Source organism: Protopterus annectens, chromosome 9.part0 (genome assembly GCF_019279795.1).
Source record: "Protopterus annectens isolate FY-2018-M chromosome 9.part0, PAN1.0, whole genome shotgun sequence".
NCBI classification, from domain to species: Eukaryota; Metazoa; Chordata; order Ceratodontiformes; family Protopteridae; genus Protopterus; species Protopterus annectens.
In genome coordinates, this window is record NC_056743.1 from 1,177,306,109 (window position 1) to 1,177,320,883 (window position 14,775).

The 14,775-nt window shown below is 40.1% G+C and overlaps 1 protein-coding gene across 4 annotated transcripts in view; it reads left to right on the forward strand.

Moving 5' to 3' along the window:
- The window catches only part of CENPQ (centromere protein Q), a 1,051,590-nt gene that overhangs the window by 979,926 nt on the left and 56,889 nt on the right, over positions 1 to 14,775 (forward strand). The gene's annotated exons all lie outside the window — the stretch shown is intronic.

The window sequence follows — 14,775 nt, forward strand, 5'->3', positions numbered from 1 at the left end:
GCAGACCCAGAGACCATTTCCCAAGGACCTAAAGGAATTAAGGCTACTACTGCCAAAAACCCTACCCCCTCTGATAGAGATTCCAGGGCCTTGGTCAGATGGGGTAAGAAGGTATACACTTCTGCTACTTTGGCCATTAGGGCCTTAAACTGCCAGTTTCATATGTTAAAAGTATCAGCAGCATATTATGGGACTACTTAAACAGAAAATGATGTTGATTCCTGACTGTGCTGAACATAAAGAATTACAGGATTTAATGCATTCGGATGAACAAGTTGGTAAACATACTTTGCAATGTGGCTTTGACTCTCTAAAAGTATCTTGCAGGGCTGCTGTCACTGGGTCTGTACTTGGAAGGCATGCTTGGCTTAAGGAGCAAAACTTGCCAGATCATGTTAAAGCTAAATTACTGGATGCTCCCATAAACCAAGACCGCCTGTTTGGCAACAAAGCAGAAGTCCTTAAAAAGATGGAGGAAAAAGCTAAATCTATGCAAACTGTTAGATATTCTGCAAGTATAGCCTCCCAAATTTAGTAGGGATTGGCCTTCTAAGAATTTGTCCTTTCCAGTCTCTTCCAGGCTTTCTCAGTCCAAACTCAGGAACAGCAGACCACCTAGGCTACAGTCTCAAGGCACTCACAGGCCTAAGCAGTGGGGGGCTCCCACTTCCAAAGCTGGAGGTAGTAAGGCACCCCCCTATGGAAAAATGTCACAATGACCTAACCTTAAACCTTCCAGGCCTTGCTCAACTGCCTGCTTTTTTAGGAGGAAAGATTGCCCTTCATGCAAAAAACTGGGAACTCGTTACACAGGACAAATGGGTTTTAAATATAGTCTTCCAAGGATACAGATTCAACTTCCACACCTTACCAACCCCAAACGGTTGGCCAGACCTACCCCCAAATCAGTGGGCAGAGGCTCAGCAGCAGGTTCTCTCTCTTCTTAGTATCAGGGCTATTCACCCTGTCCCAGCAGAAGAAAGGGGACAAGGTTTTTACTCAAGATTCTTCCTGGTACACAGAAAAGACAACTCCTGGCATCCTATCCTGGACCTCTCTATTCTTAACACCTTCAACAGCTGCTTCCTATGCTAGGCAAAGATGCCTGGTTGGCAACATTAAACTTAAAGGAAGCTTACCTGCACATTCCAATAAGGGAATCTTGCAGGAAATACCTACGCTGCAGAGCAGGCTCCATGCACTATCAGTTCTCTGCACTTCCCTTTGGCTTATCTACTGCGCCCAGGGTATTCACAAAATGTATAGCTCCAGCCATTGCATTTTGCAGGCAGAGAAACATTCAAATATATCCATACCTGGACAATTGTCTAATTCAGGCAGAAAGCCAGGACATGCTATTAAGACATCTGACATTTGTAAAGAAACTTCTAACCTCGTTGGGGTACACCATAAACAAAAATAAATCTCATCTAGTACCCTGCCAACAAATTGTATTCCTGGGAGCAAGCTTGAACACAACTTCCCAGATGGCTTACCTCACGCCAGCTTACTTCAGTCTACTGGCCACAAAGACCCAGCTGTCTGCAAGGAAAATTCTGCAAGCCCTGGGGTTCTTGGCCTCTTGCATTCTACTAATTCCATGTGCAAAACTACATATGAGGAAACTACAATGGTATTTAAAAAGCCTATGGTGTCAACATTCTCAGGACCTGGAGACAATGATTCCTGTCATTCCTTGTATAAAGACAGAGTTCCTTTGGTGGGCAGTGGCCTGCCACTTAAACAAGGGACTCCCTTTCAATCTACCCTCTGCTGCCCAAACCTTGACTACAGACGCATCAGACTATGCATGGGGGGCTCACCTGGCAGGGTGGCGCATTCAGGGCAAATGGAACCAGAGTCAGATGCACTTGCACATCAACCAAAAAGAAATGTTAGCTGTACAGAATTCCCCAGCAGCTTTCAAAGACCATATCCTTCCAGGACAATTATTGGTAAAGACAGACACCACCACAGTTGTGTGGTACATAAACAAGCAGGGGGGAACCCACTCGTACCCTCTCTGCAGACGAGCCATGGCTCTGTGGAACACAGCCTCCTTGAGCTACTAAGTGCACCTACAAGCTCATTTCCTGCCTGGCAAGCTAAATTCACTGGCAGACGACCTAAGCAGAAATCTCATGGACCCACACGAATGGAAACTGGAACCAAAGATATTCAACCTCTTGAGGAAAAAATGGGGGACCCCAGAAATAGACTTGTTTGTCTCCCCATCAAAACTACCAATTAGACAAATTCTGCACAAGGACTCCCCACAGTCAAGCTTGGAAAGTGGATGCCCTGTCCTTTACCTGGGAAAGCCTCTCAGTTTATGCCTTTCCTCCTCTGCCTCTCCTCTCAAAGGTTCTGCTAAAGATCAAACAGGACAAACAAGGACAATACTGATTGCACCAGACTGGTCTCGCCAGCACTGGTGTACCCTCTCTTGCGCAGTATGATACTGCTGGATCCATGGCACCTACCTCAGACAGCTTCCCTGCTGTCCCAGCAGGCGGGCCAGATTCTGCACCCTCAGCTTCAAACCCTGAACCTTGCAGCCTGGCTAATTCCTTGAGCTGTCCAATAGCATCCCTCAGTAAGCAGGTGCTAGATGTCATTCTGGAAGCAAGGAGACCTGGTACTAGAAAATCCTATGCTAAAAAGTGGAGAAGATACTGTTCCTGGAGCCAGACTCGGGAGGGGGGGGTGGGTGGGCACTACAGTGCCCAGCTTACCTCATATCCTTCAGTACTTAACAGATATGCTCCACAAGGGCCTATCCTTCTCGTCTATCAAAATTCATGCCTCTACCATTTCAGCTCCTCATAATACTGAACCACCCCTCTTCTCTCACCCACTGTTAAAGCAATTCCTCCTACTCCAGTCTGGGATCTTAACTCTGTGTTGGAATAGCTCACTCTCCCTCCATTTGAACCAGCTGAAACTGCAGAGTTGAAATTCCTTTCTTAGAAAACCGCCTTCCTTCTAGCCATCACTTCAGCTAGAAGAGTGTCTGACTTACAGGCCCTTATGGCAGTGGAGCCCTTCATTATCTTCCATGCAGACAGGGTTTCCCTCAGGACCAGTCCTTCCTTTATTCACAAGGTGGTGTCTAGTGTGGCCCTAAATCAGTCCATTCATTTTCCTTTCTTCCCGAATCCACAAAACAAAGGAGAGAGAATACTGCACTCTTTGGACGTGCACAGACAACTTAGATTTTATTTGGACAGGACTAAGCCTCTCAGAAAATCTGAACAGCTGCTAGTTGGCTTTGCTGCAGGGGCAGAAGGGAAGGCCATTTCAAAGCAAACCATTTCTAAATGGATAGCACATTGCATTCATTTCTGCTATAAGCACCATGGAAAACCTACCCCACAGGGGATCAGATCACATTCCACCAGGGCTGCATCTACCTCTACAGCCTTTCTCAGAGGAGTCCCTACCAGGGACATCCTAGAAGCTGCTACCTGGAGCTCTGTACATACCTTCACCAAGCATTACCACATGCCTATTTTTTCTAAATCCAGAGCTGGTTTTGCCACTGTAGTTTTGAAGGGCTTAATAGCTGGCCCTAATGCTTTCTAACTTCCTCCTCCCTTCCTTAGCTTTGGGAATCGACTCAAATGTAATGACTGCAACAGTGAAACATGAAGAACATAGTACATTTGTGCACACTTACCATAAATGTAGATGTTCGAGTGTATTCACTGTTGCAGTCCTTGTTACCCTCCCTCCAAGCCCCCTGACTTCTCTTGGCTCTACCTTTCCTTCTTGTTTGGTGTATTTGAGCTTTCTGTTGTATTTGCTTTTTGTTGGGGGTGTAACCTAACATATAATTGCTTACCAGTATGGGAGGGCACCTGACATCTGGGGCAAGAAAAAACTTGATGTAATGATGTCGGCTGTATGTTTTATACCCCTGACGTCATGGAAGAGGAGACAGCATCCGACGCAGGAATCCAAGACTCTGGTATTCAGGCCAGCTGAGGGCTGCCTGCAAGCAGATAACCCAAATGTAATGACTGCAGCAGTGAATACACTCGAACATCTACATTTATCGTAAGTGTACACAACTGTACTTTACTCTACTATAAAGGTTTAGATGGCTGCCAATTCTAATTTTCACATAGGACATAATGATTCATCTATTGCTTCCTTTTAAGCTATCTAAAGCCTTCCTTAAAGGAACATTTTTGTTGAGACTTCACATTCGAGATCCAGTCCCTCCATGGGATACCACATTGTTGCTTCAATCATTGACTCAAAGTCCTTTTGAACTTGTGGCCTCCTCCAGCTTAGTTTCTTTCTTGGAAAGCAGTTTTTCTGCTTGTCATTACCTCTGCTAGATGAATTTCAGAGTTAGACAGTCTCATGCAAGCCACCTTTTTCTCATCTTCCATAAAGATAATGTCATTAAGAACAAAACCTCTTCTTTCAAAGGTGTTATCCAAAACAAATTTGAATAAATACTTTGACTTACCTGTGTACCGACAGCTCCAGTTTTACCTACGTTGTAATAAAGATATTGGAAAATCAGACCAGCTATTTGTCGCCTTTCCTAGAACAAAAATAGGACATATATACATATATATATATATATATATATATATATATATATATATATATATATAAATAAAATATTGAAAGTTACACTTGGTAAGTGTCTGCCAGACTGTAGTTGTTTTGTTTATAAAACTTGAGGATTGCCTTTGCATTTGAAAGCTAAGGCGCATTCCAATGGCTACTTCTACAGGATTTCCAAAAATAATTCCTATTAGTGACATCAGTGAAGCAGCGACTTGGTCATAAGTTCACATCTTTGTATATCATAAGTTGGGTGTGCAGTCTAGAGTTCACGCATCCTTTGGCTCTGCCATTCTCAGGAATGTTCTTTCTTGAGACCACCCAGATTCTTCTAGGCAGCTTGGGAATCTCTCCCAAATGTAGAGTCTGATAAAAATAGACAACATTAGATATGATATGTCCTTACCATAGTATTAGATCCATATTGTCTCACTTTCGTCACGTTTAACATCTGTCCTTCCCCCTTTCAGATTGCCATTTGCATGGTAAGTACATAAACTGTCTATCTTGGAGATACAAATCAGCCCTTCACAGCTCTACTATTACTTCATTAATATATTCAAACCCATATCAGTGTCCCCCAAAAATTGTGGAAAGTATCTTAACCCCATTGAAGTGTTAAATATCAAACCAAATAATGCCTTGATAGGAGACAACAGTTACGCAAGCATCGAAGGCAATGCCATTTTGAATGATTGGCACATTTAGACCACTAAAAGTGGATGCACTCAACATTTCCTATGCCATTGCGTTAGAGCAGATTGTAAAACTACCTGCTAAAGGCTGTAATATCCTTGACTTGGTCCTTACCAACATAACCTCTGTCTGTACACTAACCCACATCTTAGTATCCCTGGTTATATCTGAGCACAGATCAGTTGTCTTCTCTGTCAGGCCTATTGGTACCACACCACCAAAACTTGATGGTATCTTTAGGAACTTCTACAAGATAATGTAGGTTTGCCCTAGAGAACACCTCTGCAAAATTCCCAACAACCCCCACCAGTAGACATATCTTAGAAGGCTGCCACATTATTTAACAGTTGCATATAAAGGTGTGTACCCATCCCTGCTAAATCTGATGTTAAGTTAAGGAATAAACCTGTCTGGTGGAACTTCCATATCAACAAACTGTGAAACGGAGGACAGAAAGTAATGAAAAATATAATAAATCTCCATCTTCCTTCCTCATGACAACATTGAAAGTTACCAGCAAGGAACTTAAGAGCTTTATTAAAAATGTAAAACAATGCATGATCTTAAGGTTGCTGGAGATACCAAAGGAAGCTACAAAACAGTTCACCAGTTTTATCAGGGAATTAAGGAATAATGTCCAAGTTGAAAATATGACCACCAAAGCTGTAGAAAAAGTGCTAATTTATTTAGAGATAAAGGTAAGCGCTTTCATACAACACTTCCATCAGACCATGAAACAGACTATTACCATCCTTATATACAAATTAACTAATTAGCCTATTAAAACACTTCTTAAATCGAATACATGCACAGCTGTGAGTACTCAGTGAATCAATCTCCATGTTTTCAAATGGGTTTTAAAGAAGCAGTCTCATTTAAACCATAGCCTTTGTCTGCCTGCAAAGTTAAGATTCAACGCAGTTCCTCATTCTCTATTTTATTCTCTATGCTTCCTTCCCTAAAATTCACATTTAATGTACATAATACCATGAATTCAAACGAATGCCCTTCCATCTGTCTAACGTGTTTATTTAAGGCGTTTGTTGGCACATCTCTCTTTATTATCACCTAAATGTTCTAATACCCTATCTTTTAATCTCCTACTAGTCATTCCCACTTAAAAACATGGACATTTTCTTCATGTAACCAAATTAAGGAATAATGTCAAACAATGCAAGGAGCTTGAACAGTACATGTCTAATAATGCTGAGGAGGACGGAGAGTGACGTTTAAGGGAAGGCAGGAATTCAGCAATTTTTTTTTGTAATGTTAGACTGATGATGTAGTAAAGAAAATTTATGTGATATATGTTGTATTTAAATGGAAAATGTTAAAATGATTAGTTTTCTTTCATCTAATGTATGCTTGCCTTTGTCTTAAGTGATAATTTAATAAGGGGTTAACAAAAAAAAAAAAACTCATCGTAATAGTATCATGCTTTTTGAGTCCATTGATCTAGCCAGTATATTACCAGATAAATTTAGTGCTAACCTTGCCCCACCTACCCACATTGTTGCCCTATAATATCTCTAAAAATATAGTTTCCCCTGAAATCACCTTGAAAGATGTCTTAGAATCCCTATCAAGGGCTGAAACCAGTACTTACATGAGACAAGACAACATACCAAGCTGCATTCTCATCAGTGCTATTTATGCTGTCCCTGAACTTGTACAGTCTGTCTCAGTTTATCTACAGGATTTGTGCTTTATGCTTGGAAGCAGCCAGTGATTACCCCCTACACAAGGTCAGCCTGTCTACAGACCCAGATAATTAAAGGCTAATCGGCCTCACTAGCTTTATATGCAAACCATGGAACATATGGTAGCAGAAGTCATTAATGGGAACATAAGCAACTTAACTAATCCTGACCTTAATCAGTTTTGTTTGCAAGGCAGGTCCTGTCTCTTAAAACTGGTAAGTCTCTTCGAAAAGGTTAAAAAAGCTGTGGGCAATGGGCAGACTTTGTATGCTGTTTATTTCAACCTGGTCAAGGCTTTTGACTCTATACCCCCATACTTGTAGTAGTGCAAAATTAGGCAAACTCAATGTAAACCCTTGAATTACCTGCTGTGCTGCAGATTGGCTAGCCAACAGATCCAAGTTGTGAAAAGATGCTAGTACCCTCTCTGAATGTAAACATATATTCAATATAGGTACAACAGGGTTCAGTGCTAGACCATATCCTGGTTGGCATTCATTTTGCAAACAAGCCATTGTCATGAGTGCGTTTGACCAGATTTGACTGCAAGCTGGGTATTATATGCTTATCCACTGATGCTAAGCAGCTCAAGCAAGAGCTAGAAATATATACATTCCTGGTATACCAATAACAGTCTCAATATAAATGCAACCCCCCCCCCCAAAAAAAAAAAAACAGTTCAGCACACTAGCATTCAGCAAGAAAGCTACTCCCATTTTCACCTGGTGTAAATGATGGTCCGTTTCAGACAGATGCGGTTATAATAATGTTTCCACCATAGTCAGAAAATCCTTCTTTCTAAGAGTCCCCGATCACTTCCAAAGAATATTTTCAAATTCCAGACAAGTCACCCTACTATTGTAGTCTTCCTTTATCAGACTCATTCAGTATAACACCCCCTTTGGTATGTAAAAATCCAAACATATTGCTCAGACGGAAGGCCCCAAAGATTTCTTAACCAAGAAAATTAAAGGAATTAAATCCTTTAGCTATCCCAATAGGTTATCACACCTATATCTCAATATGTTATCATAACTTTCATTCTAGTCTTTAGCATATTGGCTGCTGTAACGTGACCTGCCTCTAACGTTTTGAGCTATGAAAGTTCCAATTCTGTTTGATCTTCTGTTTCTTTAGAAAACTACTGTCTGTACCAATACCCACAGTAGGAACCTAAATCTACACCAATAAATGAACAAGACCCACAGGAGAGAGAGGTTCCTAACTCTTTGTATTCCCAGCTTGTGGAATAAGTTACTGCTACAGGTTAAACAAAGTACTGCTTTGGCTGCCTCTGTGGTTAGTCTTGATGATTGAGTGGGTAGACATGGACTAGGTTTATCAAGTGCAATCTTGTTTGATTTCAGAGATGAGCACCTTGAGGATGGTGGCAAGAACTTTCAAATGTATCTGCTCAAGGGTGGATAGGTGCTTAATGATCACTTGCCTAGTATTATTATTGTTTCCTAAGCCTCTTCTTTGCATTTTTTTAAGCTTTGTGAGTTGTTAGGCATTCTTGGACACTGTAGGTAGCAAGTGAAACCAGGAAATGGCATGCTACTTGGACCTTCCTGATGTTTTTCTAAAGATGTTTCTTCACTCCTGCCATCAACAAGTTGACTGTGAAGTCTGCATGGTTTTCTGCTAGAATATTTAGGAAGTGCTTTCCCTGGCATGTTACTTTTTTGTGGAGGTGAAGCCAGTAGCCACTTCTTTCTCTGTTATCGTGGTGATCAGCAACAAGTTCCTTCCTACTTTTGTAGCCTTCATCTGAACAGAAAGACTTTCTTCTTTATGGTAAGAAGTAGTTTGCAGCAGCTATCCCTGGGCTTGCATATTACCAATAATAATAATCTGCAGTTACCCATGTATTGGTTGTCTAGGTATTGAGAGGATTTACAAAAGAATCAGAGGGCTGAATTCCCTCCTACTGTACTCTGGTCAAGCTCCTCAAGAATATATAGAACTGTGGAGGACTTCCAAGATGGCTGCACACTGAATAACAGCTTAATTTTGGCTCTCCCCGTGTAAAATCAGATGGATTGCTAATACAGGTGACTTTTTACTTTTTGTTAAACCTCTTAATGATGCCCCGCCGGTGCAGGACCGTGGTGTTACTGCCAATTCTGCTGTCTCTTTGTCTGATAAACTGAAATTGTTGGACTCTAAAACTCTTAAGCTCAGGAAAATGCAACTGGAAATTGCTTATTTTAACCAGTGCTTAAGTGAGGGTATTGTCCCGAAGGGACTGAGGAGCAATTTTGTACCTTCTGGTTTGATTAATAGTGATGTCTTTTTAACTGATCTAAAGACTCTTTTTCAGTCGCAGGGTTTGCACCTGCTTGAGCTGCTTGTTAAACACTATTCATTATGTATAGCTGACTTGACGAAAGAGGTTTGTCTGCTTGATGAGGAAATTAGGATGAATAATGCTTTTTTACAACTTAAATATGACCATTCACGGATTTTCTCCAGTATTGATACCTATATGGTTAAGCTGAAAACAAATAAAGCCAAAAAATTGCATAGGGATAGGTTATCCTATTCTAGGGATATGGCCTTCCCTAACTTACGAGTCCAAACTAATGTCACTTGTGTGTCTGATTCATCTGAGCCATCTGAAGTTAATGGTGTAACTGGTTCTGATATTATAGATAGTCAAGACACCTCAATATGAAATGATCAACCTCTACGTAGGAGCAACCGTAATAAAAACAGGCAGGATACTAGTAGGGGGACTACTGATACGACTACTCCTGCCTGTCACAACAGTGTACCTAACACTAGTAATACTTTTTTAGGGAACAGGAACAACAGGGGACGGCGCAGGGGGAATGGGAACTGGAACAACTAGACACAGACCCCCTTGACGCTTTGAATGCCCCTCTTAAGGTTGTCAGGAACATGAAAGGTGATTTCACAATTTACAACTTTTCACACCTCACTTTGGAACCAGAACTTGTTGAGTTACTAGCTCTGGGTAACACTTTTGTCCCTTCCAGCAAATGTGACTTGGCTAAGGTCTTACTGGATTTAAAATGCTATGTACGCAAATTGAATTTGAAACTTATGTTTAACTTTTCTACAGAATCTTCGGTTCCGAAATTAAAACTCCCTAGTGTATTCAATCCACCCCTTCATGTAGCTCTCAAAATGTTTGAGAGCGCTTGTGAGTTGGACATTAGGTTTCTGTTGAAACGGCCTAACGTTGGTCCCAGCCGTTTCAACATTTCTAAAGACCAACTGGAGGCATTGGGTGACCTGCGTAATGTAGGGGTTAGGTTCATCAAGCCTGACAAAGGTGGCGGTCTGGCCATTTTTGAGCAGGCGGATTATGTAGAAAGAATGCACAGGGTTCTTGATTCTGAATCATACGAAATCTCATCTGTCAACAAGATGAATATCAGTGCTAGTAGGATTAGGGGTTATTTGAGGGATTTTTTTATTAATGGCAGAATAGATGAAGAGACATATAAATATATAGACATCTTGTATGCCAAGACCCCTGTTATGTTTGGGATCCCCAAGATTCACAAAAATCTTGGGGATCCACCTATGAGAGCACTGATAGACGGTAGGTTATCCCTCACCTACCCTTGCTCTAAATTTGTGGATGTCTTGCTGAACCAGTATGTTGACAGTTTACCTACTATATGTAAAGACTCGTGGTCATTCCTTTCTGACCTGAATGAGTTGGTGTTGGATATGGATGTCAACTTTTTGACTATAGATGTAGTCGATTTGTACACATCCATACCACACCAGGAGGCAGTGGAGTGGATTGATTTACTTTTGCGTGAGCTTCGGGCCCCCACTAATGTCATCAATAATGTCACTGAATTGTTAAACATCATTTTGTCATCTAATTACTTTATGTTTGAAAGAGACATTTACATCCAAAAAAGAGGTGTGGCCATGGGCTCCCCATGTGGGGCTGCCGTGGCCAACCTTTTTATGTCCTATTGGGAAAGAAATTTTGTATTAAATAACCCCGAGTGGAATGGCAAATTATTTTATTACACTCGTTATCTTGATGACATTTTTATTCTTTTTAGGGGTGACCACTTACTAGCACAATCATTTGTCAGTTACATTAATAGTACAGCATCCTTTCTCAAATTTACTTTCAATTTTGATGTGGATAGTATGACTTACCTTGATGTAAAACTTACCAGGGTTGGTACTACAGGAAGGTTAAAATTTACAATTTATAGGAAAGACACATATGTGAATTCCTTTCTTCACTTCACCAGCTCTCACCCATTTAAGCTTAGAAAAGCAATAGTTAAAGGGCAGCTTGTGAGGGCGGTGAGGATATGTAGTTAGCTGTCAGATTTTAACCTTGAGTGCCAATTCGTAGGAGACCACTTTGCTAATCGAGGCTACCCAGGGGCTCTTGTGTCTGAGTTAATAGAAGAGGTTCTTAATAAAAGAAATAGTGGCTTTTACAGACCCCTTCTTTCGTTGGAAGTGTTGCCTAGTACTGAGACTGTTTATAATCTTAGTGCTACAGACAACCCGACTGGTTTTGTCCCTTCTACTGAACCAACACCGTCCAGGGCTTTATCTTGTTGTTTCATCTCTACATTTGGGGTGAATTCCTATGAAATACAGAATATCCTTTTCAAAAACTGTTTTTTTATAACCAGTAATGCACTTGTAGGGGAGAAATTGGGTGATAAGCCTTTTGTAGTGTTCAGAAGAGGTAGGAATATTAAAGAACTTTTACAGAGCCCTTTTGGTGCCTGTAGTTCTAGATCTAATGGCTCTTTTTCTTGTGGCCTTTGTAACTTCTGTCCACATATTAAAACAGGCAGCAGTTTTTGTGTAGGAGGGAGGAAATACTTTATTCGCCACCGTATCACTTGTGATACCAAATCAGTTGTTTACATCGCTTTCTGCACATGCTGCCCAGTCTTCTACGTCGGTAAGATGGATAGAAGACTTAAGGACAGAATGTACCAGCATTTGTATGCAGTTAGAAACAAGAGATGTGAAAATGCGTTAGCCAAGCACATTTGTTCCTTTCCTGGGCATGTCTTTTCTTTTATGGGTATTGACCATCTCCCAGCCCCACCTCGTGGTGGGCCGACTGCCCTTATACTTGAAACAAGTGAGCTCTTGTGGCAACTTAAGCTTAATGCTTTCAACCCTCCGGGGCTGAATGAAAGCTGTAATATCGCACCTTATCTTAAATTAAAATCTTATATGAGATAGGAATGTTTTCATCCCTCTTGTGTTTCAATCACAAGGGTTTCTATCTGTTATGATATTTTTGTATGATTTTACATGTAATAGTCCACAATTGGTGGTTGTAGCAGTGTACTACCTTGTGTCAGTGTACCCTGTTCTTGTGTTGGTACCTGATATAGCAGGTATTTTCGATTTGTCTTTTTTAAATATTACACATGGTCCTGTTTTACACCAACAGATCTTTTTTATTATATAAAACACCTTTTATTAAAATGGCATATACTTGTATTGTCAGGTCATGTCACTGTGTGTAAGATAATGCTTTGTTTTCAACGTTTGCTCTTATTATATGTCATTATACATTATCTTACTTAATTTTATCATGAGTACACAGGAATTTGTCATATTTCTTTCTGTGTACATTGTTCTTTTAATTATGTTTTGTGTTTTTTAAAAAATGGGCACTGTTTTGTCAATGATGTTTTATAAACATATGTTCATAGTTTTTTTAATATGCTTAAACAGTGTACTTCCGCCTGTGAGGCATCTTTTGCAGTTTGGTACTTTACTGCTTCAACATGGTTAAAGGCATTCTGATGCATAATTTATTGTTTATTGGTAACACTTGCCTTCAATTAACTTTTTGCATTTAAACTGTCTGAGTTTGGCTGCCCCCTTTTTCCTCTGAAGAAGCCACCTTATGTGTGTGGCGAAAACGCTGTGTAACTGTCTGTTTTAAATAAATTGCGTTTAGGACAACGAAGGTCTCTACATTGTTTTTGGTTTCCTTTTTGGTCAAACGTGTAAAATCAGAAACGCAGAAGAGAGAGAGAGAGAGAATTTGTCTTTTTTGGGTAAATTTCACTTGCTGGCTAGTAAGTGCACTGCCTGGATGCCAGCAGAGAAGAAATCTAGAGAACCTGAAAGAAACTTGGCCACAAAAAGTGAGGAGAAAACAGTGGCTGGAAAAACTCCTGCATATTTTCAGAAAAAAGCAGTTCAAGCTCCAGCTTTGGTTCCTTACATGACTTCAAGTAATTTGGAGGAAGAAATAAGTCAAATGTGCTCAGAGCTGATTTAAATAAATCAAATACCGAAGGAGTAGATGAACTCAAATAACAGAAGGCAGGAAAGTATGAAAGAATCTTTAAACAGATATTCAGCTGAGCTGATAAAACTGCAAAAATCAGAGGTTGAAATGTAGAAAAGGCTGGCTGAGTAAGAGAATGCTCAAGAAAATGTTTCAAAAAATGGTAAAAGGGCACATCGTGTTTATGCTTCAAACCTGGCCACAAGAAAGCAGCCAAGACCTCTAGTACTAAAGATGCAGTCCTACCAGCAGACAGAGTTGATTTTGACAAAACTTTGGTAGTAAGGTAAAGTTTAATTTGGAGACAGAGTGTGGAAAATGATTACTCACTGTATACAGACAGAAGAAGAGTAAATTTATTCCAGCAGTCAGGGAATGTCAGCAGGTTTGAGATTCAAGCTACTGCATCCGGCTGTCTTCAGAACATTATTTGCTGGAGAGTATAACTCTCTTTTTTTTTGATGAAGGTCATGATAAGGAGGAAATACAAAAGTCTGTCCAAGAAAAAGTGAGCTGTCAAACAGAAGGGGATTCTGCTTCTTATTTTAATAATAATGATCATAGAGAGACTATGCCAGTGAAAACTTTTCCAAAGTTCCAACAGAAATTGCTTGAAAGACTGAAAAAAAGCATAGGCATTGACTATAGGAACCAGAAGTACGTCGGAAATGAACCAGAAACTGGATTTGGGAGATGGAGATCAATGGGAAGAAAATCATCAATTTAGAAATGAATTAATAAATAGGAGGATTGCAAAGCATCAAATTTGTGAAAGAAAACCTGGAAATATTGGACTTTTGTGACTTTTGTTAAACTTGTAGAAAATTCTAAAGCATATGGCCCTATGTCATGTCATTAATGTTTGGAAGAACATTAAGTAGGGGGAAGAGGAAGGAAACCTGTAACTGTAAGTAAAGCAGTTTTTGTTAACAGTATTTTTATAAAACATGATGTATACTGCGTATTATAAATTAAGCCTTTTCAGTTTTTTTGTTAAAGGGATAACAAAAACAAGTGCCCCCCTTTTCCCTCCTCCTTTCATTCGTCTGGTTCAGTTTTAAGAAATATAGGCACTGCAATGTAACACGAGAAAAAAATCCAGGACAGAAGTGCACGATATAAATAAAATTGATATGATTTTTCTTACTTTTGCATAAGGGAATGACTGGATTAAGGCCTTGGGCTTGATCTCATAAATATTAAGGGGAAGCAAGTAAATGAAAGAGCACTGAATGTAATGACGTTTTCCTTTAGCAAATACATTTTAACAGTGTAATATTGAGAAGCTTGTAGCTGAAGGCAGCTGTATATCTAGTTCTCATGTTTCTGTGGAGAGACAAGCTGATAAGGGCAATAAAATAAAGTACTTCTTTCAACGGTTAGATGATTTTGAAAGCATTCAGGTTGTTTTCTACATCCGGGAAAGGAATGAAGATAAGACAAAAGCAGACCTCATTTATTGTAAGAAGAAACAAGGCTATACCAAGCATCTTAGCATGAGTAACCTTCATT